Source organism: Podarcis pityusensis (assembly GCF_964106645.2).
Source record: "Podarcis pityusensis genome assembly, chromosome: 3".
NCBI lineage: Eukaryota > Metazoa > Chordata > Lepidosauria > Squamata > Lacertidae > Podarcis > Podarcis pityusensis.
This window is the reverse complement of record NC_138026.1, coordinates 46,178,626-46,206,382: the sequence shown is the minus strand read 5'-3', so window position 1 is coordinate 46,206,382 and position 27,757 is coordinate 46,178,626. Positions and strand designations below refer to the sequence as shown.

Below are 27,757 nucleotides of genomic sequence, written 5' to 3'. Positions count from 1 at the left end.
AAGACCCTGATGTTGGGAAAGATGGAGGGCACAAGGAGAAGGGGACGACAGAGGACGAGATGGTTGGATAGTGTTCTCGAAGCTACCAGCATGAGTTTGACCAAACTGCGGGAGGCAGTGGAAGACAGGAGTGCTTGGCGTGCTCTGGTCCATGGGGTCACGAAGAGTTGGACACGACTAAACGACTAAACAACAACAACAAACCCTACAGAAATCCAGAGTGGAGTTGGATCATGCCTTTTTGGGTTGCCATATTTTGAAGAGCAAAAAAGAGGACACATTTGCCCACTTCTACTTTTAGCTATGGATCTCTATGACTGTCATTTTACATACCAATGAAAAAGAGGACAACCAGTCCCTGCGTCTTCAAAAGCCTTAACACTTCAGTCCTAAAGGTGTATGCATGGACACTAGTCCTCTTTGCTTAAATGAATTTTTTCTTCAACTTACTCAGCATCATAAACCTAAGCAAATGTAATTGTTAAGAAGCCCAACTGAAATAAAACACATTTTATTTAATACTAATATCCCACTGGAATATATACATTCCCCTAAGTGAATATAATCAGTACTAAAAAAGAAAAAAGTGTTCTAGAGTAAGCACACTGGGTTGTTGCCAACTAAATTCTACTCAAAGTAGACTCAAAGGACCTAGGTTAGTTATGCCCCGTGCTGCCCCCCCCCCAAAAAAATGTTTAGGGGTACTCTCATTTTGACTCAAGAAAATCACCATTTTATAGTTCAAATCGGGGAAAATAAATACAGTAGATGGACAAAAGTACAAAGATTCACTAAATGTTTAGGGGTATGTGTACCCCTGCGTCCCCCGCAGAAAAAAACACTGGTTATGGACTAGTGTTGAATACCATCAAAGATAGTGATGCAGTGCTAATTTTAAATGAGAATTCTGAAAACAAATTAAGGAAAATATTTTTCTACAATGTGTAACATTTTTTATTTAAAAAAGAAAAGAAAAAATTTTTCATTAAAGAGGAACGGTTCAAATGCAAAAGCAAATACTTTATTTTCCTGAATATCTTGGCTTCAGAGCAGATCAGTTTAAATAATCAATTCCTCTCTCGGATAGCAGATCCTTGAAATATCAATTTAAATTTCTTCTTATTCAGAGACCCTGATCCTTGAAATATCCTTGTCTTCAATGCCGGATCTTTTGTGCCCATTTGCCTTCCTAAAGAGGAAAAAGGAGGAAACGCTGTGATTTTTGAGATATAGCAATGTGACGCAAAGTGACAAATGGGAGAAAGTGCCACAATGAAACATGATACATTGCAGCATTATGCAATGCTGATACCTAAAGAATCTATAATAGGGTTTTATTTTTTAAAAAAAGAATGTTTTGGCTGTACTTGAGCCCTGGCTCTTTGCTGCTAGATTAAAAATCCACAGGAATACTCCTACCAACCCCAAAAGCAAAATACTATGCTTTATCCTATTTCACTTATGCCTTGTTACAGCGGGTTCTGCGCTGCTGAATATTTTTGTATGCAAATTAATTAGCTTTCCTGCTCTTGCCTGTGTTATTACATTAGACTGTTGGGATCTCCCGGTTCAACACAATAGAAATAATGAGAAAGCAAATTGATAAAATCAAGAGCATCAATATACTACAGCTATCTGATAGTCTAGCTATATGCAGTATAAAATTTATTCGGGGGGGGGGGGAGCAACATGACAAAAATAGCATCAGTGCCTAGTTAAGCAAGGAAAACGGAGAAACTGTCAATGGTCATAACCCCTAAATCTGTCTGTCTGTAGTTGCTTAACCCATGTGCACAGCCATTTATTCCTTGTTTCTGCTGCAGCAGCTCTTTGGTAGTGGAAGTTAAAGGATCCTGATCTAAAGAGTGGAAGTTCCAACTCTGGTAGCCAGTGCCATAAATGCACATATAGATGTATTAGAATGCAACTGAAGCATCAGTACAAAGTATACAAGTTTTTAATACTTCAAAATAATCCTTAGTGCTTCCAGCATCCTTTTGCCATAGCTCTGTGTATTACTGTGGGCTTTGGCCGTTGTCATCTCTTGGAATCTGAGGGACCCTGGAGCAGTGTCTAGGAGGTTGTGTGTGGATTTAAAATTGAGAATTGATTTTATGGAGAAACATATAACACGGAAAATTTCCAATCTGTACTAACAACATGGAATTTATCCTTACAAAACAGGATCCCCTCATTACCCATGAGGAAGTAATCTGTATCTCATCAAGATAAACACCAATAGCCCTGTAATAAATCCCCTGTATGCTGGAAAAGAACACATAGAAACTGATCTCTCTTATGACATATATCTCCTCTTGTGAAGAGGGATAATTCACAAGTGTCGTAGCCACAAATGAATTATTATATCTCTTCTCACAAGTGAAGATAAATGTAATAATGGAGATAAGCAATCATGCTCACATAGTAATGGTTGCATGTGCATTTCTCTGTGTTATATATAGGAAGGGGAAATATATTAAATATAAAATTAATGAAGGAACTGCACTGTTTTTCAAGATTCTTGTAAGTTTAGCTTAGAGCTGTAAAATTAGAAGTTTTCAGAAATCTTGTCGGCTGGAGTGGGGGAGGAAACCTAAGCCTATATGCTCTCAACAATATCTCATCATATCAGCAGTAACGATAGTGAGAAGATACATGCATGTATGACACACATCTCTGTATAATCCAAAGTAAGATTACAAAACAATGACATCTGAATTATTTTTCTCTCTTTCTCTCCCAGTCTCATGCACATACGTTACTTGAATCAAGCTAGAAATGTCTTTATACAAGCTGCATGATATTACAGAATGTTTGAAGAACAGTGGTTAGAAAAAGAAAAGTGTGACAAGATAGTATAAGTTTTTCAAACAGTCTAAAAACAATTAGTTGTCTTCAGCAATAAACAAAAGGGGGTGGGAGGAATGGATGGATAAATAAATATGCAGGACAGTGACAACAGGACATGAAACCCTTGCAAGGAACTGCCAAAAGCTGATTGCAAAAGTAGCAACGTGAAGCCTGTTAAATTCCAGATTGATCCACAACTGAACTCACCAGGAGTGCAATGAGCTGTAATCTCTGCGCTGCTGAGATCATTGTACACCGTGCCAGCGTTCCATTCTCATTCCAGAGATCGGGAAATGCATACTCTTCCCACACAGATTTCTAGAGTTTTACCCTCAGTACAGGTGCAATTTCATGTGATCAAACTAAAAATAAAAAATAGCAGAGGAACAGGATGCTGGGCAGTTGAAGAAAGAAACGTCCACAACTCCCTCAAGATGGCTGAAGTTGAAAAGAAGGGGAAATAAGGATAGGTCTCATGCTCCTGTTTCCATTCTTTCCTTTCACATGCCGACTTGAGTAGTATTGCTGCTAAATTCCATTGGGGGGGGGGAGGTTTGGTTGCAGATTTAGTGTCCAAGTGCCCCCAAACTGCAAGGTGGCGGGCGGGTGAGGCGAGTGCTGTTGCTCACAGATCCTGCTTGCATGCCTTCCCAAGGCATGTTAGGAGCCTAGGTATGTTCACTTCCGGGTTGGCGCCATCGCCGAATGGCGGACTCCCTCCGAGCTCCGGAGGGAGTCGGCTCGGCAGGGGCTGGGTCCTACCGCGCCGGCGACGCGGGGACCCTTAAAAACCACGGGCACGGGGCCCGTGGACATGGGGACTCGGCTGGTACCGTCAGCGCCCTCCCGACTCGTGAAGGAGCCTTTTTAAAGGCTATGGATCGGGTGCCTGGGAGTGGCGTGGTACTTTGAGTCTATCGCTTCCCCTGCCGAGTGCAGCCGCATGCCATTCGTCGGAGAGCGCTGGCTTCTTCCATTTGAAATTCGGACATTTAACAAAAACCCGTGAGTAATTGGGTAACCGGGTACAAAAGGAGGAAAAAAAAAAGGAATTTTTTTTTTCGGATTCGGCACGAGCGGGGGGGATCTAAAAAGGAAGTCAGTCCCCTCCCTGATTGTAAACATGCTAAAACAAGGACTGAGAAACCAAGATCAATTCAGAAGTTTATTGCTGATTAAAAATACCAAATTCCACGATGGAATCATTACAAGAATTGTGCTGGAGGAGAGTCGAGGGTGAGAGGGAAAAGGCAACCCCCCCCCCCAGGAACCGGGGCGATTCAGAGAACCTGGTGGAGAGAGATGGAGAGTTTGACAGCTGTCAAAGTAGCTGTCAAATCTTGAGAATATAAAGAGGACTTTGCTACAAGTATTTTGCTGGTTAATTTTGATACAATTGGATATAAATATGGATACAAAATGTCGGGTGGAAAAAGAAACAACAATTTGACTTTTGGATGAGAGGACACAAAGTTATTGCAATCCCTCTAGAGGGGCTTTGGGACATTACAAGCGGCGTATATGGAAAACTACTCTGGGATGTGTACTACTGGTCTTAGCTCCTGGGAAAGTAGCAAAACTGAAATATTTGTTTTGTCTACAGAGGTGACAACACAATAGAATCTTTCTATTTAAGTAAGCTCCTGAATAACAAACCTCTGTAGTGATACTAGATTTCAGAATAAGAATGGTTTTGCAGCTGAACAAGACAGAAACCTGAGAAAGTAAGAAACAAAAGAGTAAAAGACCAACTACGCCACGGCAAGAACAATGGGAGGAGTAACAATGATCAAGGGAAATTAAAGGCCTCGATTAGACTGGACTTTTGAAATTAAACATCATCAAAACAAGTAAATTTAAAGAAAACCGGCAAGATGAATTGAGAAAGTTTGGCTGTGGACTTGAGACCTCCAGGCCGACAACATACAGACTGATGGACATAGGGAATCTAAACCGGGGAAGGGAGGGGGAATTCTAGAATCCAAAGGCTATGTAATCAACTTCTGGAACCTTCTTCTATTTTCTATCTTTTAAATTTTTTTTTTTATATATATATAACTTTGGTATTTTGATTTAACAAGTTTTGGAAAAAAAAAGAAAAGGGGGAATTCGTGGAAGGAAACGGGGTAGATTTTGGGGAAAAAAATCTTTGTTCTATTTTGTTAAAGGTGAGGAGTGATGTTAAGATTGTAATTTAAATTGGCTATTAGGCATAACATATTAGGTTAAATTGGGAATGAGAACTTGTGGAACCAATGTAGGGAAAGGGGAATACAGTCGGTAGGGGAAGGAGGGAGTCCCAGAAAGAAGGTTATGAAAATAAGGGTTTAAAATTGGTCTCTTTTCTTTCTTTTCTTTCTTTATCTTTTCTATCTTCTTTATTCTGTTATTATTGGAAATTTTAATAAATATGATTAAAAAAAAAAAAAAAGGAGCCTAGGTATGTTCTTTGATCTGGCAGGATACCCAAGTATTGGCCATAGTCAACAGTACATTTACCGGTTCCCTTACTTTGATAGAATCAGCCATGGTACCTCATCTGGACTAGATTGTTTTAATGTGCTCTAAGTAAGACTGGCTTTGAAAATGTCTAGGCAAATACAATTCATTCAGCATGCAGCCTCCAGACTCCTGTTATGTCAGCTTCTAGATACCTTACCTGTGCAGCTCTGATGCAATCCTAGCCTCAAAGGCTCCCTCATATTTCCAAACCCAGAAACATCCACTGTTGACTGAGCAAGACAATTTCCGAGCAAACATAGAATGTTTGCTTCTATGATCAAAGATTGCATTCTTATGTAAGCACACAGAAGCTCAGAAGCATCACACACATTTAGCACGAGCGTAAACTTGTGCCTTGATCCTAAAGTCAGCAAGGCATTCTAGGGAGGCTCAGCCCATTTATTGTAGTGAAATTAACATCAGTGCCTTTGTATTTTAGAGTGGCCCTTTAGAAAGGTTCAGATGGAGAGTAACAAACTGAAAATGTCAACAGTCAGTTTCTCAATTGTATCCCCATAGGAAATTACATAATTTACTAGCCTGGGTATAATTAAAAAACAAGAATTTGTTTTAATAAGATTTTGTAGCTGATTCTAAATCTCCCTCAGAGGAAAATATATTTAAATAATCAATATTGCTTTAATATAACTGTAACTCAAGTTCCTGAAGATATTATTCTTTTAACCTGGTGCAATGCTTTATGCAATGAGTTCAAGTAAAACAGCTAGGCTTCACTATTATTCTTGTTACCCTTTTCATACTTGGCTCTCAAGGCAGTAGGTCTCTTTGTTACCAGGCCAGGGAAGGAACATCAGATTGATGTTAATGCTGGGAGCGCTCCAAATGGAGAACAGCCTTTACCAAAGGTATCATGGACTTTGAAGAACAACGAACTCAGGGTGAAAGGGAGAAATGAGCTAAGAGGAAGGCACATTTGGCAAACCCTCACTGTGATCAGCTCCCACCCGGAAACCTATGTCCCCACTGTGGAAGGATGTGTGGATCCAGAATTGGCCTCCACAGTCACTTATGGACTCACTGTTAAGACTCTGTTCATGGAAGACTATCTTACTTGGCTACAAGTGACCACCAAAGAAGAAGATAATCACATCAGTGGCAGTTTTTATACAATACAGTGTATTGCACAATAAGTACCTGATGCATATATTGCTGACATCCTAGTTTATTGGCCTGACATCTGGAAATGTAACATGGATGGCACTTATGCTCAACAAAACCCCTTTTCTGCATATAAGAACTATGGCATGGTATCTGCAGCACATATCTAGATGCACACACAAAGGCACAAAAGGTTGCATTTAGACATCATTATCAGTCATGTCTTATGATGGGCATAGGACACAGCAATTCATGACCTTCCTCTTCTCTATTTCGACATAGCTGCAAAGAGGAGTTAGGAACCATTCACTTCACTTTTGATTAACCACAGATTTCCATTTTGTCCAAACCTAGCAAACTGTGTTTCATATTAACTATAGCTTGCTGGAAACAAATCAACATCAAATCACAAGATATGAAGGGGCTTTTTGCTCCAAAAATCTGTAGCTAAATTTAGCCTTGATTTAGAGCTAAGACATAACTGCAATTAATTAAAAAAATGGCATGGAAAGCTTCTAATATCCTCCTTGCAGCCACATTAGCAAGGAGAGGGAAGGTGAAGCACATGGGGCCAAGGCTTACAGTGGAATGTACCTTCCTGGATAAACCATGGGTTTTCAAGACTCTGAAACTCAGACACTGCATATTTCTGAAACTTCCTAAACCTATAAACTTATTCCAGGTGCTGCTGACTCAAACACAGCATGAAGCATCAGTTCTACAAGAGAGTATCCAGAGGGATCTTTTGCATGCTGGTGCTATATGAGAAAATTTGTGGATTGGCTCACTGAATGAACACGAGAATTTTCAGCACAGTAGATCAGAATGTCTCTGATCTCATCCCCAAACCATGGAAAGGGAAACAATAAGAGAACAAAGCAGTTGCTCTCTTCGAGCTCCCTTCATCTCAAGCAGAATGGGGCAGTCACTCCCTCACAAATCTAGTAGGGATCAATGACAATCCTCTTCGAGAATAATTTCCAACCATTCATTTTGTTTTGTTTTGTTAGTGGTGAGCAAGAGGAAGATTACACCTGTGTTAGGATCTTCTCCATTTAACTTCATGCCCCTTTCTATGTATCATGCACATAAAGTACTCCCATTTGAGTATGCACAGTTTTTTTATGCACATCATTTAATTCCTGGGGAAATGGTATGTTAAGAAGATTTTGAAAGTTCATGGCTTATGAACCCAACTTGAAAGCCCCTGTCCTAAGACAAGTTATACATGTTCCCCATAGACATGTTATACATGTCCTAAGACGGGGTCAGCAAACGTTTTCAGCAGGGGGCCGGTCTACTGTCCCTCAGACCTTTTGGGGGGCCGGACTATTTTTTTGTTTGGGGGGGGGGGAAACCAACTAATTCCTATGCCCCACAAATAACCCAGAGATGCGTTTTAAATAAAAGGACACATTCTACTCATGTCAAAACACGCTGATTCCTGGACATAGCTGTCAACTTTTCTTGTGAGGGAGCCTATTCGGAATAAGGGAATTTCCATTTTAAAAAAGGGAAAAGTTGACAGCTATGTTCCCGGACCATCCGTGGGCCGGATTGAGAAGGTAATTGGGCTGGATCCATCCCCTGGGCCTTAGTTTGCCTACCCATGTCCTAAGACATGTTATACATGTTCCCCATAGACATGTTATACATGTTTTCAGAGCAATCCAATTGTTTGATACTGCTTATAGAGACTAGCACAAAAGGAATCTGCTTACCTTACTGAATTTTTAAATGGAAATGATCTATTTTTTAATTTATGACAGAATCTATTGATGTTAAGAACATTACTGTGTGTTTTGATAAGGAACCCATTCAGGGTTTTAAAAGGAATAGTAATTCAGAAACTTGGTGTACTCAGTATTGCACATAGATAGTTACAATATGCTGAACTATGTAACATATTGATGAGTGGTCATCAGCTGTATTACATGCCAAAGGACAATGTGTATAAATAAGTTTTATTGATTTATTTTAAAAAGCAAATGAACTTCTGAACAACTGGTATGCACTTCTACATACTGTACAACTTACAGCCACAGAAAGATAAAAATTAATTAAATTACTGATATTATTAAGAGCTGCCACTAAAATCTCACAGAAGCCTGGGATTTTCTTCCTAAGCAAAAGAAAAAAGAAAAAAAGGAATATCTAGAAAAGTCAAAATAATTTTGATAAAGCTAAAAGGAAAACCTTCTTTGGAGCTTTTGCGCTCCTAGGTTATCACTGGATGTCACCTTGGACTGGAAATCATTCCCTGCCTCTGCATTACAGAATATGGTGGAAGCATGACTTGCTACATTATTAATGATTGAATTTATATACTGCCCTATACCCTATATGAAACACACTCCAGTTTGGTTTAGAAGGTAGTGAAGTCTACAAAGCACCTTCTCAACAGCACAGACCTTACCTAGAGAAATGCGTAAGTAACATACTGTAAGTATCCAAGCTTGTTCCTAAAATAGTTTTAACCTAAAACATAATCTCTGGCTTTTCTGGACAAGTCCAGTTGAATAGTAATATAATTAAAATCTGTAAGGACACAGATCCATTCATTTCCTTTCATTTCGGCTTTTAACTTCTATACTCAACAAAGTGCATGCTTCAGAAGCTTGCAGAACATTTTAATCAATTTGAATTCTTCTAACAAAAGATATTACCTTTATCTTTTCTCTTCTTTGTCTCAATAATCCAGTGAGTCAATTAAACGCTTTGATTTCACAAATGGGTAGGTTTATCTAAATGATAATCTACTTAGACATTCAACTATATTGTTGGCACCCATCTGTCTTGGGAGACAATGGGGGTGAAGTCAAACCATTGGAGTGTTTCAGTGCCTTCTGTAGATACCAATACAGGAGAGACATGTTCTGTTGCAGGTGGGGCCAATAAAGGCATCTGGTTTTGCTGCTGCAGTTAACATCAATGTACAATTCCTGCTTTGCTGGGTAACAGGTCGTGCATCCATAGCAGTGCCCAGTGGAGAAATGACAGCTGGGAGGAGCACAGAGAGAAGAAACACCATGGTGTCTGCCTTCATCTGCCCCAGCTGCAACAAAACATGTCTCTTCCAAATCAGTCTCTACAGCCACAACAGACATTGTAACCATCCAACAGTTTGACTTCACCCCCAAAGGCACACTCCCCCGTTGTCTCCTGAAACAGACAAATGCAACCATCATTTTCTCCTGCTGCAATACTTTGTAAATATGGGGAAGGGGTTAGTGTAGTAGGAGGTTTTGGGGAGCAGTCATTACAAGGGCAGTGGGCAGAAGGAAGAGTGCTAATGGCAGGGAACTGGTCATTAAATAATATTTTTATTCCAGTAGGCTTTTGCCTGCCAGGCATCTGCTGTAAAGGTCATGTTTTATCTGTAGCTTCTCCCTTGGCTGTATTTTTTAACGTCAAATTTTAAATTTATTTTAATATATTTCAGTTGTGCATTTTCTTTATATTTTGACAACAATTTTAAGTTATTGTAAGCCGTCCTGAGTGGCTCATGGGCACCAGCAGGGCAGGGCAGACGTTCTTGTATCAAAAAAGAATAAAATACAATCTAGCCTATTCTTTTTTAACAGTCTGGTTGCAAACAAACACTACAGTGGTACCTCGGGTTACATACGCTTCAGGTTACAGACGCTTCAGGTTACAGACTCTGCTAACCCAGAAATAGTACCTCGGGTTAAGAACTTTGCTTCAGGATGAGAACAGAAATTGAGCTCAGGTGGCGCAGCAGCAGCGGGAGGCCCCATTAGCTAAAGTGGTGCTTCAGGTTAAGAACAGTTTCAGGTTAAGAGCGGACCTCCAGAACGAATTCAGTTCTTAACCCGAGGTACCACTGTATACGATTAACTGAGGTTTAAACAAATAAAGTAGAAACAACATGGACAGTACGTTTTAAACTAAATTTTTAAACTAAACATCTGTAATCACATCTGTTATTAGCAATACGGTAAAATGGCTGCTGTAGCTCTGTGGTACAAGATATGTTTTGCAGGTGAAAAATCCCAGTTTCAATCCCTGGTATCTCCAGTAGGGCAAAGAAAGACTTCTACAGTGGTACCTTGGTTCTCAAACTTTCTTTTTTTTTTTTTAAAAAAATATTTTTTATTAGGAATTTCAACAAGACATTTTATCAAAAAAACATATCACCCTTAATTCCCCCCTATTTTCCCCCTCCCCTCCCCATAAAGTAGCCCACCCTCCCTCCCCACCCCCTGACTTCCCTCAGCTCCTCTCTCTGGTTTATCAACAAATGTTATTCTCTGCATGTTACAAAATTGTATAGATCCTTAGTTTATCTAACTGGCTATTGTCAAGAAAAAGTTTGTGAGTGTTTATTCAAAGCCTGCCAAGGAGTCCAGTTCATTTTGTTGTTTCTTTAAGTACTTTGTAAAAGGTTCCCATTCATCTTTAAAGTCACAGTTATTCTTGTCCTGTAGTTTGTGTGTCAATTTTGCCAATTCTGTATATTCCATCAGTTTCTCTTGCCATAGTTCTTTTGTCGGGATTTCCTTATTCTTCCATCTTTGTGCTATTAAGACTCTTGCCGCCGTTGTCACATACATGAAGATATTTTTCAGTTTCCTTGGCAGGTCTTTTCCTACAATCCCCTTGATTCTCAAACTTAATCCGTTCCGGGAGTCCCTTTGACTCCCGAAACCATTGGAAAACCAAGGCACAGCTTCTAATTGGCTGCAGGAGCTTCCTGTACTCAAGAGGAAGCCATGTTGGATGTTGAAAAACATTCGCAAACTGGAACACTTACTTCTGGGTTTGTGGCGTTCCGGAGCCAATTTGTTCGACAGCTAAGCTGTTCAGGAACTAAGGTACCACTACATTTGAAATCCTAGAGAGCCTGCCACAGCTAGCCAGTGTAGAGCAGACAACACTGAGCTTGATGGATTAATGGTCTGACTCGTTAGAAGTCAGATTCCTCTGTCCTAACTGAACCACTCCAGACTACTGGTGAGGAATGAGGCTGTAAATAAATGTTATGACATCTGAAAACAATGTGTCTGCAAACCAAACAATGGTTCCTGAAGAACAGGGCCAACTTAGTCACTTGATCCCTTTGACATTAGGATCCTATCAGAATTGTTCTTTTTGAAGCCGGATCTGAGTATCAGGGGTGGCAACTTGAATAAAATACTGGGGGACCCAGGTAAGCCTCGCCCCGCATAATTGATCACATGACATGGTGCATGCACACCATGTGAATGGCAAAGCCCATCAACTTGGGGGTGGGGAGCAGCCCCCATAAAGTTATTGTTAGAAGGCTCTCTGTTAATAAAGTCATTGGGTAAGTGTCTGAACAATGTTTGTGTCCCAGTAGTAGCTTCCAGACTTTCCAAGGCCCTTTGCAAAACAGCATTAAAATGGGCCCTGCAAACAGGTATTAATGTGTAACTTGTTTAGAACCTTTCAGTATAAAGAATTCTAGGAACTGTAGTTTTGTGCAGATGTTTTAGAGAGCCTAGCCTTTATAAATAACAATGCTTACTATTCTCGGAAGTAAGGCTGCAATCCTGTGAGCACTTACCTAGGAGAACACTACTGAATTCAGCAGAACTTGTTTCTGAGTATATTGTATTTTAATTATCAGTGACCTTGACATTTATTTTTGGTTGTGGCCCTAATGCATTCTTTAAAAAGGTAAATTGTTAAGAGCAAAACTGTAAGCAACCAAGCATTCTTCTGTGACTCGAAGTGCACTCTTTTCACCCTCTTTATGTTGCAATGTGTCTTTTTATCATAGTGTGCGTAGATGGAACCATAGAACAAAATGCCCAGTCAACCCCTATGAATGCCATGTTACAGTTTTGTACAGAAGTAGTCATTCAGACAGAATGTGGGGTGAGTGGGGGTGGAATAAAAGAAAAATAAATTGACACCTACTTTATGTTATGAATTTCTATGGCAAACCTAGAGGGATGTGACTTAAAATATCTAGGAAATAAATCCCCTGAAAATAAGGTTTAGAATGGAAATGCTGACAGACATTTAACGATAGCTGAAGTAGCTGGCACTGCTATAATAAAGGGACTTATATGGGATGGGGGGGGGGAGTATGCTTCACAAAAGTATGTGGATTTCAGGGTAGAGCTATATGCAAAATCAATGTAAAGATGCATGATAATATGCCTGAGTTATTATGATGCAATGGTGTCTGTTACAAAGAACCCAGAAGCTAAGATATTTCAGATAACTGGGAAAGAATTTAAAGGAAAAATACAGCCAAAGCAAAACACTTTAAAGTCTCATTTATTTCAATGGGGAAGATGTAAGCATTTAGCACTGTAATGCTAAATCAATTAATCACTTAAAACAGTTTTGATCAGCTAAAAAAAGATCACAAATTAACAAGGCATATTTTTTTTAAAAGTCCTTTTAAAAACCTGCAGTTGGCAAACACTATCACAAAGAGTCTTCCTCTCTCATTTTTAGCATGAAATTTTGTTTTGAAATAACAGTAGAAATACAGGCAACCAAAAAGAATTAAAAAATAAAAGATTACTAAGTAATTAAGGGATCACTGCAGATGGTGACAGCAGTCATGAAATTAAAAGACGCCTGCTCCTTGGGAGAAAGGTGATGGCAAACCTAGACAGCATCTTAAAAAGCAGAGACATCACCTTGCCAACAAAGGTCCGTATAGTTAAAGCCGTGGTTTTCCCAGTAGTGATGTATGGAAGTGAGAGCTGGACCATAAAGAAGGCTGATCGCTGAAGAATTGATGCTTTTGAATTATGGTGCTGGAGGAGACTCTTGAGAGTCTCATGGACTGCAAGAAGATCAAACGCATCCATTCTTAAGGAAATTAGCCCTGAGTGCTCACTGGAAGGACAGATCGTGAAGCTGAGTCTCCAATACTTTGGCCACCTCATGAGAAGAGAAGACTCCCTGGAAAAGACCCTGATGCAGGGAAAGATGGAGGGCACAAGGAGAAGGGGACGACAGAGGACAAGATGGTTGGACAGTGTTCTTGAAGCTACCAGCATGAGTTTGACCAAACTGCGGGAGGCAGTGGAAGACAGGAGTGCCTGGCGTGCTCTGGTCCATGGGGTCACGAAGAGTCGGACACAACTAAACGACTAAACAACAACAAGTAATTAAGGGGGTAATAAAATAATTGATTAGCAACCTTAAAGCATCATGGATAAGCCTGTGGGACAATCAGAGTGAAACACTCAAACATTTTATCCCATGGACTACTTGAAAACTGCTGTTGTAGCAATTACAATGTGCTGTGCTGGGTGCTGTGTGATTTTCGAATAAACAATTGTTATTATACAGCCTATTACGTTTACGTGTTTTTTCAAGTGGATTTGCGTAATATGGGCATTCTAGTGGTTTTATATGATTTTCAATTGCGTTACTATTTCTTCCTTTATTTCTTGTGTTGCACCTTATTGTATTACAATGTGCATTCCACAGAATTCAAACTGGAATACAATATAAGAAATAAAAGAAGCAATTTAAAAAATCAACATGAATATTTAGTGCGGATATACCATGGACCACCTGAATGATGCCTGTGAACCATTGGTGTTTCATGGACCACAGTTTGGGAGCCTATGGTCTATGGAGAATCTGACTAACCACTGAGAGTATGGATGTGTAGTAAGGTATCTACTCAGAAGTGAACCTCACTGAATTCAAAGGGACTAACCTTCAGATAAGTGAGCATAGTTATTGCAGCCTAAATTATTTAGGAAAAAACAGACTATATGGATGGGATGTAACTAACTAGTCTTGCAAGTGGAAGTTGACACAGTGAGTATTGCTAGTGTGATGGGGCTTCCTCACCCCCTTCCTGTGCATCTGCACAACCCCCAAAACTAGCCTAGGTGTGTATGCAGCAAGCATAATCCCCAGAACAGCATGCTGTGGGTATAGATCTATTGCTGTTTAGAAAAAAGACACCTTCTCCCAGTTGACACCAGCTGGGACACACATGTGTATGCTCTATACACAAAAGTATGATGTTTGCTTTGGAACTACTATTTAATGGGGGGGACAGGGATCACTCACCTAAAATTCTTACAGTCAATCAGTTAAGATTTCTTCAATAAGTTTTAGAAACTTCATAAGAAGGTGCTCGTGTTATGTTGAAATTGCAAGCTCTTTCCCCACATTTTGGTGGTTATTTATCACTCCAGATTTCTCTTTGTCCATCATTACCTCAGCAAAGCCAGTCCCAAGATTCCAGCAAATGTCTTTTTAACCTGCTTTTCCCCATCCAAGTGCCATGCTAGGATGCTTGATTCTTATCCTTTCAAAAACAAACCAATATTAAATTACCTCAGGCATCAAAACACCAATGCAGTCATAAATATCTACAGAGATGTAAGCCCCATTGAATTGAATGGAGCACATTCTCAGGTAAATGCATACAGTGGTACCTTGGGTTAAGAACTGAATTTGTTCCGGAGGTCCGTTCTTAACCTGAAACTGTTCTTAACCTGAGGTACACTTTAGCTAATGGGGCCTCCCGCTGCCACGGCGCTGCCGCCACGTGATTTCTGTTCTCATCCTGAAGCAAAGTTCTTAACCCGAGGTACTATTTCTGGGTTAGCAGAGTCTGTAACCTGAAGCGTCTGTAACCCGAGGTACCACTGTACAGGATTGCAGCCAGGAATGCTCTGAAAAGATATCTGTACAAGCAGGTATACAGATATAATTATTCCACCTCTGTGTGTGTAAAACTCACTCCCTAGCAAGGGGAACAAGGAGAGCGAGTTGCAGTCATTGCAACCTACTGATCAATTCTTCTTTATTCAGAATTGTTTAAAAACTAAATGTTTGCCTCCTTCCTTTCTCTGTTTCCTCTCCCCGCTGCCTCTACTCCTTGCCCTCCGCCAGCAGCGGTATACGACCATCAGGTCTAACTGGCGTTCCAACAGAATGAATAGTTTAGAGATGTAGCCAGTCATTTTAATATTCCTGTCTCTCAATAATAATAATGAATCAGGCTCCCCTCAAATAACTTCACTTGGTAATCCTTTCATGTCTATTTGGCTCCTGAGCGATTTCTGTAGAGCATTGTCTGTAGGGAGAGGATGCAAAGCAGGAGGTGGAGGTGGGAGCAAGGGAGAGGATGTCTCTGAGTTTCTTTCTTTTCTGCCTACAAAACCCAGCCCAAACTGTCAAGGTGACAATCCAAAACGATAATCAAAACCACTTTTTACATTCCATCTTGTAACTGCCGCAGGCAAATTTTAAAGGAGATGCTAACAAATCCCAAAGAATATCACGTATTAAATATTTGATACACAACTAGCTATGTATACAATAGACATCAAACTTACATTACATATCCCTGTAATTTCTGTACCATAGGTAAACAGCTGCTTATCCATCAACATCTGCTAGATGTGAATTCTGTAAGATTGGATTTTGTTTACATTTTAGAAATGGGTATTGTGGAGAAGGAAAAAAGAGTTTTCTTTTAAAAAAACCTCAAAACACCCCAGATACTTTTTTATAACCATGGTGGGAAAAGTATTTTGAAAATACTTTTACAAAAAAGATCTTGCATGTCCACACATTTTTCTTTAACAATCATTTTGCATTAAAAATGCAGTCACCTTTTCCAATTTCGAAGGGTAGGGTAGGGGGACATTAGCCTTTAAGGAAGAAAAAATGAAGGAGGTATCAAATATTTTAGGCAAATTTCTTTTCCTAGAGGAGTTCCTCCTTCCTGCCAGCAACAACAAATTTACAGTATATATACCATGTATGCTTTATACCATTATGCTTTAGTGGTTTAAAAACATAACAAAACAGAAAACCAAATCAAACAATATATAGCAATTAACAAAAAACAATAAAAAATTAACACTCCTTACGTACCAAGAAGAAAGACACAGAATTAATTTCATCCTTTACTAATTCTAATGTGTTTTTATATGTTTTTCAGTCTCGCCCTTGGATTCCTAGAGTCAGGATGAGTTGAGGAACGTGCATGCTTCTCAAGGAAGTAGGTCCTTCTACTGTTGTGGTCTCATCTGGGCTGGTGCCTGCTGGATGTCCCTCTGATAGGGTGGGATTAGATCCTGAATTCTATTAAACTCATCAAAATGGATTACCAACTGTTCCCCCTAGAGCTATGTGATAAAGTCCTCTTGAAATTCTCCACCCTATTTGTGAGCGGCGAAATTGAAAATTCAGTTTGGACTTTCGGGGGCGGCGCGAACGACAATGGCGGTCCTCTTCTGAACGGGAGAGGAGGCTCCGCAGGCAACGGGTCGTCCGCTACGGCGAAGCGGAGACCCACATCGGAAAACCCCAGGCGGCAAGAGCCTGGGGTCTTGAGGCTCGGTGGGCGCCTAGAGCGACCCTCCAAGTGCAGAAGGAACCCCGTAAGGGGCTCCGGAGCACGGAGGGGGGTTGCGGCGCTGTGAGCTGTTTCGCAGCCTGAGGAGCGAAGCCGCGCTGCTGCTGTCGGTGAGCGCTGATCCCTTTTCCTGCCAAATTACGGATCCGGACAAAAAAGCAACTAATTTGTGAGTAAAAGACTGAATCACTCGGAATTTGAGACTTTAAAAGGGAAATTTAAATTGGCTTGAACTTGGCTGTGAGCGGAGAGACGTGGAAGCAGGAAGTCCGTCTTCCGCAGCCATTGAACTTGAAAAAAAGCAATCAGCTGGAGGAGTGGAGGCTGAAAAGAAAGAGACTTTAAGTCTTACAGATCTAAGCATCTATTTGAACTTGCATTTTAAAGTAAAGACTTCAAGTTAAAGATTTGGGATTGCTATTTGTACTTGACTTTCCTCCTCTTATTGGATTACAAATTTAAAGGTGAAACCCAGAGTCAGGAGCTGCCTGAGTACTAAGGGAGCTGTCAGTACTGCAGATTTGGATACAGCATATTGGAACTGGAAACAATCTGAGGGTATTGATACCTTTTAAATTTGAAACATTCTTTTTGGAAATAAATAAGCACTGTCTGCAACAAGGTAATCATTTATAAACTCTGCTAAGTATTTGTATCTGAAGGTTCTTGGACATTAATTTAGACCCTGAAAGATAGATCAAGCTCCCTCTAGAGGACTGGATTATAACAGTGATTTTACATACACTTTTTACTTTCGATTCCCTTGCTGTTTGCTTGCTCTGGACCTTTCCATTCCCATGGGAACAACTCAGTGTGACCTTGACTGATAGATAACGTTGGAATGAGTGGCACAAGAAAAAGAGGGAGAGCTAAACAAACAACTCTAACAACTCTAACCTCAGCCTTACAGACACGCAGATCATCTGTGCCTGCTTTGCCCTCAGAAGTGGAGGGTGAGGGCGAAGCAGAGCAGTTACAATTGGAAGATATGGCCTCAGGAGCATCTGCCTCTATACTAGATAAAATCTTTGAAAAATTGGAAGCTTTGGACAAGAAAGCAGATGCCCAATCAGCAAAGATTGATAAAAATACAGAATGTTTAAACAAATTAACCACACAAGTGACACAGAATGCACAAGCAATTGGACAACTAACTGAGGCCTCAGCAGAAAATCGGAAATTGACTGAGGACACTAGACAAAGATTTGAAAACTTAGAGCAAGAGGTAAGACCACTCACTAAACAAGTTGGGGAACACCAGATTTATCTCTCGATGATAGAACTGCGAAACCGTGAGAATAACTTAAGGATTAGATCACTACAAGAGGCAGAAGAAGGAAATCTAACTGAGTTTTTGACTAAAGAATTCTCCAAGTTCTGGAACTTGGAAGAAAAGGACTTTAAAATTGTGTCAGCTTTCAGACTTGGAAGATTCATAAAGAAGGAGAGGCCCAGAGACTGTTTGATAACATTGAGATCAAAGGAGGAAAGGGATAAGATTCTGGGATTACATTTTGTAAAATCACTGGAGGTGTTGGATAGAAGAATTGAAATTTATAAAGATATCCCAAGACTACTGCTTGACCTTAGAACCGCCTATTCTGAACTTGTTAAACTACTAAGGAGCAACGCAATTCCATTTAGGTGGGAATTTCCTCAAGGATTATCTTTTACCTTTAGAGGGAGAAAGGTTAAAGTTAGAACATTGGAAGAGAGAGACAAATTCCTGTCTACATACGGAGAGGACCTTCAAAAAAGAATTGAACTACCTGCTGGGCCTGAGGCAACGCCAACACCAACATCAGCACCTGTGGAACCTGAAGTCCCTGAGAAGATACCACCCCTTGAAAAATAACCAGATAATTCAGGATGTCTCTGCAACTGTTGAGCTGGAATATTAATGGTTGTAACATTCCGGAAAAAAGGAAGAAAATATTTCATATATTAAAAAAAGAACAATTGGACATTATTTGTTTACAAGAAACACATGTGACGAGGCTCCACAGAAAAGTGTTAATAAATAAAAGATTGGGCCAGGAATTTGTATCTTCGGACAAAGTTAAGAAGAGAGGTGTAGTGATATATGCAAAAGAGAGCCTGTCACCTAAATTCCTATTTAAAGATGAACATGGAAGAATTTTGGCCATTGAGATACAATATCAAGGAGAGAAACTGCTGATATTAGGAATTTATGCACCTAATGAAGGGAAATCGGAATTTTACAAGAAGTTGCAGGAGACAATGCTGGATTATCTAGACTACAACAACATCATAATGATGGGAGATATGAACGGGGTCGTATCAACTAACATGGACAAGTCACAAAGTCAAAATGTTACAAAAGACGGCAGACTACCTAAAACCTTTTTTGAAATGACTGACAATATGGACTTGATTGACATTTGGAGGACAAAGAACCCACTAGGAAGAGAGGGAACATTCTTTTCTGAAGCCCAACTGACCTGGACAAGAATCGACCAAATATGGATTTCCAGAGGCCTGGCACCTAAGGTTAGAAAAGTGGAAATCTGCCCAAAGACCTGCTCTGACCACAATGCAGTAAAGATGGATATGACACTATTACCAACTGGATCCTTTAGATGGAAGATGAATGACAATTTGTTTAGAGATCAGGAAATTACCAAGAAGGCCCAAAAAGTTTTGAAGGACTATTTTGAGATAAACATGAATAATATGGTGGAAAAAAGAATAATCTGGGACGCAAGCAAAGCTGTAATGAGGGGATTCTTGATACAACAGAATGCAGTGAAGAAAAGAACATATAATGAGAAAAAAGATAAGATCTTGGATAAAATAAAAGAATTAGAGAAGAAATTAAGAGCGAATCCGAAGTCACAGCCAACTCTGAGAGAAATTAAACTTTATCAAACACAATATTCTAAGTTGATAAATCAGGAAATTGAATGGAAGGTTAAATTAATGAAACAAAAAACGTTTGAGTCGGCGAATAAATGTGGAAAACTGCTAGCTTGGCAGTTGAAGAGAAGACAAAGATTAAACACTGTTACAAACTTGGAGGTTGATGGAAAAAACATCCAGAATCCGGTGGACATTAGAAAGTGTTTCCAGAGATACTTCAAAAAATTATACACCCAAGGGCCGCAAGATGATGTTGAGATTAAACAATTTTTGGCAAAAAACGGATTATCTAAATTGTCACAAGAAAATAGGACAATCCTGAATTCTAAAATAACACGACAGGAGATCGAACAAGCTATCCAGAACATGCAACTTGGCAAATCTCCAGGACCAGATGGGCTGACCTCCAAGTACTATAAGACATTGAAAGACTATTTGATACAACCTTTGATGGAGGTCAGCAATGAAATTATGGAGGGGAGGAGGGCACCGGAGTCGTGGAAGGAAGCATTTATCACATTAATACCAAAGTCGGAAGCTGAAAAGACACAACTTAAGAACTACCGTCCCATCTCTCTCTTAAATGTGGATTATAAAATATTTGCAGACATTTTGGCAAATAGATTTAAAAAAGTTTTAAATGAAGTAATTCATAAGGACCAGGCTGGCTTTCTCCCAGGAAGACATCTGTTTGCTAATACAAGGAACATTATTGACATCTTGGAACTTTTGCAAACAGATATAAATACAAAAGCAGTTTTAATTTTTATAGATGCGGAGAAGGCCTTTGACAATATCTCCTGGAAATTTATGATGGGAAATTTAAAAGAGATGGGAGTGGGACGGGGTTTTGAAAATGGGATTGAGGCGATATATTCAGAACAGAAAGCTAAACTGATAGTTAATAATGTGGTTACGGAAGAGTTTAAAATTGAAAAAGGGACACGACAAGGTTGCCCTATTTCCCCTTTGTTATTTATTTCGGTTCTGGAAGTGCTATTGAACATGATTAGAAGGGATCAGTTGGTGGAAGGAATTCAGGTTGGTCAGAAACAATATAAATTAAAAGCTTTTGCAGATGACCTGGTTTTGACTTTGCAGAAGCCAGAGCCCAGTACGAAAAGAGTATTACAACTGATTAATGACTTTGGTCGGGTGGCTGGATTTAAATTAAATAAACAGAAAACTAAGGTTTTGGGGAAAAATTTGACTAATACAGAGTCAGAACGGTTTCAGAATGAGATGGAACTTAATGTGGTGAAAAAAGTGAAATACCTAGGGGTTAACATAACAGCAAAAAATCTAGGTCTATTTAAGGACAATTATGAAAAATGTTGGACAGAAATTAAGAGAGACCTAGATAGTTGGACAAAGTTGAAACTTTCTTTGTTAGGCCGAATTGCTGCTATTAAGATGAATGTATTGCCAAGGATGTTGTTTTTATTTCAAACACTTCAGGTTTTGGACAAAACGGAGTGCTTTCAGAAGTGGCAGAGAGACATTTCCAAGTTTGTCTGGCAGGGCAAAAAGCCCAGAATTAAGTTTAAGATATTAACCGATGCAAAACAAAGAGGGGGCTTTGCCCTGCCAGACTTAAAGTTGTATTATGAAGCCGCAGCGTTCTGCTGGCTAAAAGACTGGCTACTTCTTGAAGACACTGATGTGTTGGATTTGGAGGGGTTTAACAATACCTTTGGATGGCATGCATATTTATGGTATGACAAGGTTAAAGCAAATAAGGCCTTTAAGAACCATATTGTCAGAAAATCATTGTTTAATGTCTGGTCAAAATATAAAGACTTGCTGGAAAATAAAACACCAAGGTGGCTTTCACCTTTGGAAGCCAAGGCCCGAAAAAGACCCAATATGGAGGCCAAATGGCCAAAATATTGGGAAATACTAGAAAAGGATGGAGACAAATGGAAATTGCAGAGTCTAGAGAAAATGAAAGACAAAGTGCGAGACTGGTTACATTACGCTCAGATCAAAGAAGTTTTTAAAAATGATAAGAAATTAGGGTTCCAGGTGGAGAAATCGAAACTAGAAACAGAATTGTTAGAACCAAAGATTAAGGTACTTTCAAGGATGTACAACTTGCTGTTGAAATGGAATACACAAGACGAAACGGTTAAATCGGCTATGATAAGGTGGGCACAGGACATTGGGCATAATATCATGTTTGAGGACTGGGAGAGGTTGTGGAATAATGGACTGAAATTTACTGCATGTAACGCCCTGAAAGAAAATGTAATGAAAATGATTTATAGATGGTATATGACCCCAGTCAAACTTGCTAAAATTTACCACCTGTCTGATAATAAGTGTTGGAAATGCAAAGAGTGCGAGGGAACGTTCTTCCACCTCTGGTGGACTTGCCCTAAAGTGAAGGCGTTCTGGGAAATGATCTATAATGAACTGAAAAAGGTATTTAAATATACCTTCACTAAGAAACCAGAGGCCTTCCTTTTGGGTATTGTCGGCCAAGGGGTGGCAAAGAAGGACCAGACATTCTTTATGTATGCAACAACAGCAGCAAGGATACTTCTCGCAAAACATTGGAAAACCCAAGATCTACCCACACTGGAAGAATGGCAGATACAACTGATAGACTACATGGAACTGGCTGAAATGACCGGCAGAATCCGCGACCTGGGAGAAGAGAGGATTGAGGAGGACTGGAAGAAATTTAAGAACTACTTACAAAAGTATTGTAATTTGAGTGAATGCTAAATAAGATGCTAGACTAAAACAACTGAGCACCACTAAATTTAGAAGCTTTTTTAAGAAAATAAGTAAGACTGTGAAAAGTTAGCTCCTTTTGAGAATTATATGATTATGAAATATAGAAGGGATATAAGAATTTAAACAAGATGATAAATTGCTGACAAAATGTTTTAACGATGAAAATGGGAGCGGGAGGTGTGAGGAAGTCCAAAGAAAATGTGAAAATAAGTTAAGACCGATGTTACATTGATTATTATGTCTATTTTTATTGTAAAACTTAATAAATTGCTTTAAAAAAAAAAGAAATTGAAAATTCAGTTTCACTGAATTTCTCTGGCACTTTCTTCATTGTAGGGCTCATCATTAGCTGTGGCGATGCAGTGCAACTGGCAACAACAGTGTTGTCAACATGGCTGTCATTCTGCATCCTCCACAATGCCCTAGCATCATATGGAAGGGTAGATAATGGTGGCCACTACACACACGTGTCCAGATTCGATTTTTTTAGCCCCTCTTCTTTGAGCCATTTAGCTCTGCTCCATGTGCTGCGTCAAGCTATGGCACCCACAGTTTCCATTTCTGAAAGAATTCTGTATTCGTTTGAAGCTCTGAAGACCAAGTGGAACACCAAAGTGTCTACATATCAAGCCAGTAAGGAAGATATGGACCATTGCAAAGTATTTCAGTAAATTAGATTAATTGTTTAATCATACATAATGGTGTTCATATAAATCAGGCTCATCTGGCTTGGATGAGATTCTCCAGAAAACTACAGAATAGCTGGGCTTAGTCTAAGCCAATCTGAATTGATTTAGAACTAGTGCTTCTTTTTTTTCTAAAAAATGTTTAGGGGTACTCTCATTTTCCTACTCATATTGAAATACTGTCCCTCAGTAAGGCCAAAGTTAGATTCACAAAATGTTTAGGGGTATGTGTACCCTTGCATCCCCCAGAAAAAGCACTGTTTAGCACCCATAGGATTCTTGAGACAGGATACAAATTGTAACCCCCTATCTCCAAAACTATTCTCTCCCTCTCTTTCTAGGGTTCCAAGTCACAAGGAAAGAAATATGTGTGTATACAGGTCTATCTGGCCTTATAATAAACATAGGAAGATTGGGTACTGTGTTTCTGGATATGGCTATTGTTGCATCTACATGAGGATAACTAGTGGCATTGAAAGTAGGATAAATGCACCAGTTAGGCAAGGAGGGAAGGCCCCGTCTTGCTGAACTCAACAAACAAAGGGGCAGATCTACCTAAAGGAGATGTGGTCCACTGAGGGCAATGTGTGAGGCTGTGTAGGAATGTGTTCTTACTAGTCCACATTGTTCAGGAGTAGAGTGAGCTCTCTGCTGAACTAAGTGTCATTTCCAGATGCTCATCATGGTTAATGCCAGGCGGAATGTGCTATAGAAGATTGCACTAAGGCTATGTCTATTTTAAGATGAAGTAGAAAATGTTAGCTAATGGATCTATCACAGTCTTAAAGTCTGGTTTAGAATAGTCCATGGTTGATTTAAATGCTATTATAATGCGGCCCATTGTCAAAACCATTCAGAATCTCATTTTCTTAACAGACTTTTATACAGTCTTTAACTTGACCATCACTAGACTTCTGGAAGATACTGAAACATTACACTGATTAAAGTTGGAAGACATGAATAGAGATTAGGATATTCTGTTCACACTCTATATGCTTTTATAGATCTTCTTTAGAGACTCTGAAACTGACCGATTGGAGGTTGAATACTGTGCTAGGAGAATCCCAGAATATTTACTAATTTTTAATATTTAAATATAGAGTGCTTTACAGCAACAGGCTTTTAAATCATGATCTTCATAACATTTTAGAATCTTATTCTGTATAAAACAAGGTATATGTCAGTGTTTAAAACGCAATAGGCATGAAAAGTCAAAGACAGGAATGGGATTTTTTAAAAAGAAAAGAAAAAAAACTCAATGTTTGTCGGCTCAGATTCCCACGCCCTAATTTCTGCATTGCTCCTTAATCTTGACAAGAAACAAATTTAGGCACTTCCGGGTTAGCGCGATCGGCTAATGGCGGATTCCCTCCGAGCTCCGGAGGGAATCGGCTTGACAGGGGCTGGGTCTTGCTGTGCCGGCGACACGGGGACCCTCAAAAACCACGGGCATAGGAGCCCGTGGACATGGTGACTCGGCGGGCATCGTTAAGCGCCCTCCCGACTCGCGAAGGAGCCTTTTTAAAGGCTACGGAACGGGTGCCGGGGAGTGGCGTGGTGCTGTGAGTCTTCTGCTTCCCCTGCCGAGCGAAGCCGCATGCCATTTGTCGGAGAGCGCTGACTTCTTCTTATTAAAATTTGGACTTAAAATCAAGAACAACAACCCGTGAGTAATTGGGAAATTGGATTACAAATAATTTGATTATGAATTTGGCACGAGCGGGGGAGGTGAAAAAAAGGGAAGTCCGCCCCCCCTTATTGTAAACAGTTTGAAGCAAGGAGCTGTCAACTAAGGTTGCGTGAAGAATTGGGGTAATTCGATAAAAGATATAAATTCCACAGATTTAAAGGACTAAGCCAATGTGCCGGAGGACAAAAGTTTAATTATTTGGACTAAGTACCACCTTTCTCAAGCCCGGGAGTAACCCGTGAAAAGAGCCTGCAGAGGATTTATAGAAAACTTTTGACAGCTGTCAAATTAGCTGTCAAAGCCGGAAAAATCAAAGCTTAAACTCTAACCGGCTATACTGCTACAAAATATTGAAAGTAAAGAAAGACTGATACAAATAAACTTGATTTTTGGATCGGAAGGGAAAAGAAATACTAAGTAACTAGAATCCCTCTAGAGGGGATTCTTGGATATTACAAGAATGGAACTAGGTCGGGAAATACGAGCTGACTTGCAAGAGCTTATTTTTCTCATGGGAAAGCTGCAAGAGAGGATAGAGCAAGGCCATGTTTTGTCTACAAGTCCTACGAAACCGAAGTCAACAGAAAATATACCTACTGAGTTGGAAAGGGACTTGATGCTCAAAACACAGGCAGCTGGACAAGAAAAGAAACCAAAGACTAAGACATCAGCTGAACAGGAGGAGCAGAAAGAAGGGGTGGCTGAAAAGTTACAGAAGATAAAAGAGAGCCGGAGACCTGCCAAGAAGAATTCCAATTCGACTAAGATGAAAACTGGATTATTTGGGACATATAGACTTAAGAAACAGAGTTGGAGCTCCACCTCTAAACAAGTAGGCCTTGCTGGAAGAAATATGGTTAACATGGAGAAGGTACTTCCCCGACCTGGGGTGTTCAATATGAAAGATTTTCGAAGAAGCCGGCGGAAAGGGACTGAGAGAGATCCGAGAGCCTCGGACGTAAGGTCACCAGGCTAAAAAGATGGACTAATTGGACTTTGGTTTGGGATTGAAACCGGGAAGAGAAGGGTGGGGTTTAGAAGTCCAAAGGGGGCCTGATTTTTATTTTGCAGTGTAAAACTATATGCTCTTTATTATTATAAGAATGGGGAATCTGTGGATGGGAATTAGGGACAATCTTAGGGAAGGTATTTTATTATTTGTTTTTATATCTCTTTTTTTTATCTCTTTTTATGTATGATTAAGGTATATATTCTAAAAATTGCTAAATAATCTAAATTAATGGATAATAATGAATTAAGGTTTAAAATTATTATAAAGAATCACATTAATAATTTATGGTTAAGTAAATTAATAAATTATGATTAGGACATTAAGGATAAAAACTTGCTTGAATAAACAATTGGAGTTGGAATACAATAAGGGGAGGCGTGGGGAAGTCATGAAAAGAAGTTATTGAAAATGAGACTTAAAAGGTGGAATTTTTTTTTTAATTTTTTTTTTATGTCGTGTTTTGTGTTATTTTTGTGTGTGTTTTTGTTTTGTTTTTTTGTAACCTTTTGAAACTTTAATAAAGATTATTTAAAAAAAAAAAAAAAAAGACAAGAAACAAATTTAGTTTTAACAGTTCCACTAAGAATATGAACAATTCTTGCGTATTATATGCATTCAGCAATGCTGCAGAAATATACCACATAGGGCTTTGTTGGCACTATATAAAAAAATATACAGATCTTTTGTGCATATATAACTTTTGTATGATCCTATGTGTTCTTGGAGTGGGACACGGGTGGCAGTGGGACGCGGTGGCGCTGTGGTCTATACCACTGAGCCTCTTGGGCTTGCCGATCAGAAGGTTGGCGGTTCGAATCCCCGCGACGGGGTGAGCTCCCGTTGCTCGGTCCCAGCTCCTGCCAACCTAGCAGTTCGAAAGCATGTCAAAGTGCAAGTAGATAAATAGGTACCACTCTGGTGGGAAGGTAAATGGCGTTTCCATGCACTGCACTGGTTTTGGTGTCATGCTGGTCACATGACCCAGAAAAACTGTTTGTGGACAAACACCGGCTCCCTCAGCCTGCAAAGCGAGATGAGCGCTGCAAACCCAGAGTTGTCTGCGACTGGACTTAACTGTCAGGGGTCCTTTACCTTTTTTATGCATTCTTGGAATTAAAGCTGTAATCCTGCCCGCTTACTGTACATACCTGGAAGTAAGACTCATTGAATTTAGTGAGACATTACTGAGTGGGCAAGCATACAACTGAGGCTAACTTCTAAGTCGCATAGGCTTATATTTCAAAACAAGAGTTACACTTAGTAGCTCTATTAGTAGACCCTGGCTGGTGCGATGCCTCTCAGCACCACTGCACTCCGCAGAACAGCATCATGAGCATGTTGAGTCTGCCTCAATTTGGAGTAGAGTCCCCTTTTAAGCAGGATTAATGAGGGACATGTGCCAGGCATCCTATTTCACCCACTGTAAATGAATGATTCAGAGCGGAGGGTATATGTACCCCTCACAGAAGCACACAATCTGAAGCAAATCAAAATAGCTGTGTATTTCTAAATGGCCCACCCCTGAAGCTCAAAGCTCTAATTCCTCAGACAGACTTTACTATTATATTGCAACACTTTTCTTACTTTTAACCCACACTTATACTTTGCTAGCTCAGTTTATGATAGTATTTGCTTCAGTCAATTGCTATCTGTGTGAAAGGGACCATTTTTGCCGCTTGCTGAAAAGTCACTTCAGACTCCTGTTGTCAGCTGATGGTAAGCACAAAACCAATGCATATTACGTACATGACAGAAGCTAGAATGTCTTTAGGAATGGGAATCAAACAACATTTGTGACATGGAGTGCCTCGTAAATACATGGTGCCTCCATTAACATTCTGCCTATCAAAACACAAGATACCTTGCTTGTGTAGGAGCATTTTAAGCTTCAGGACACAGGCAAATAGCTAACTTAATGTGAGCTAGAAAGA

The 27,757-nt window shown here is 39.7% G+C and overlaps 1 long non-coding RNA gene across 1 annotated transcript in view; it reads right to left on the bottom strand.

Moving 5' to 3' along the window:
- Positions 1-1,001: 1,001 nt before the first annotated feature.
- LOC308472563 overlaps positions 1,002-27,757 on the bottom strand; it is a 147,441-nt gene continuing 120,685 nt past the window's right edge. The window contains exon 4 of the long non-coding RNA XR_013983580.1: positions 1,002-1,189. This is a non-coding gene — a long non-coding RNA (uncharacterized lncRNA). The remainder of the gene's footprint in view (positions 1,190-27,757) is intronic.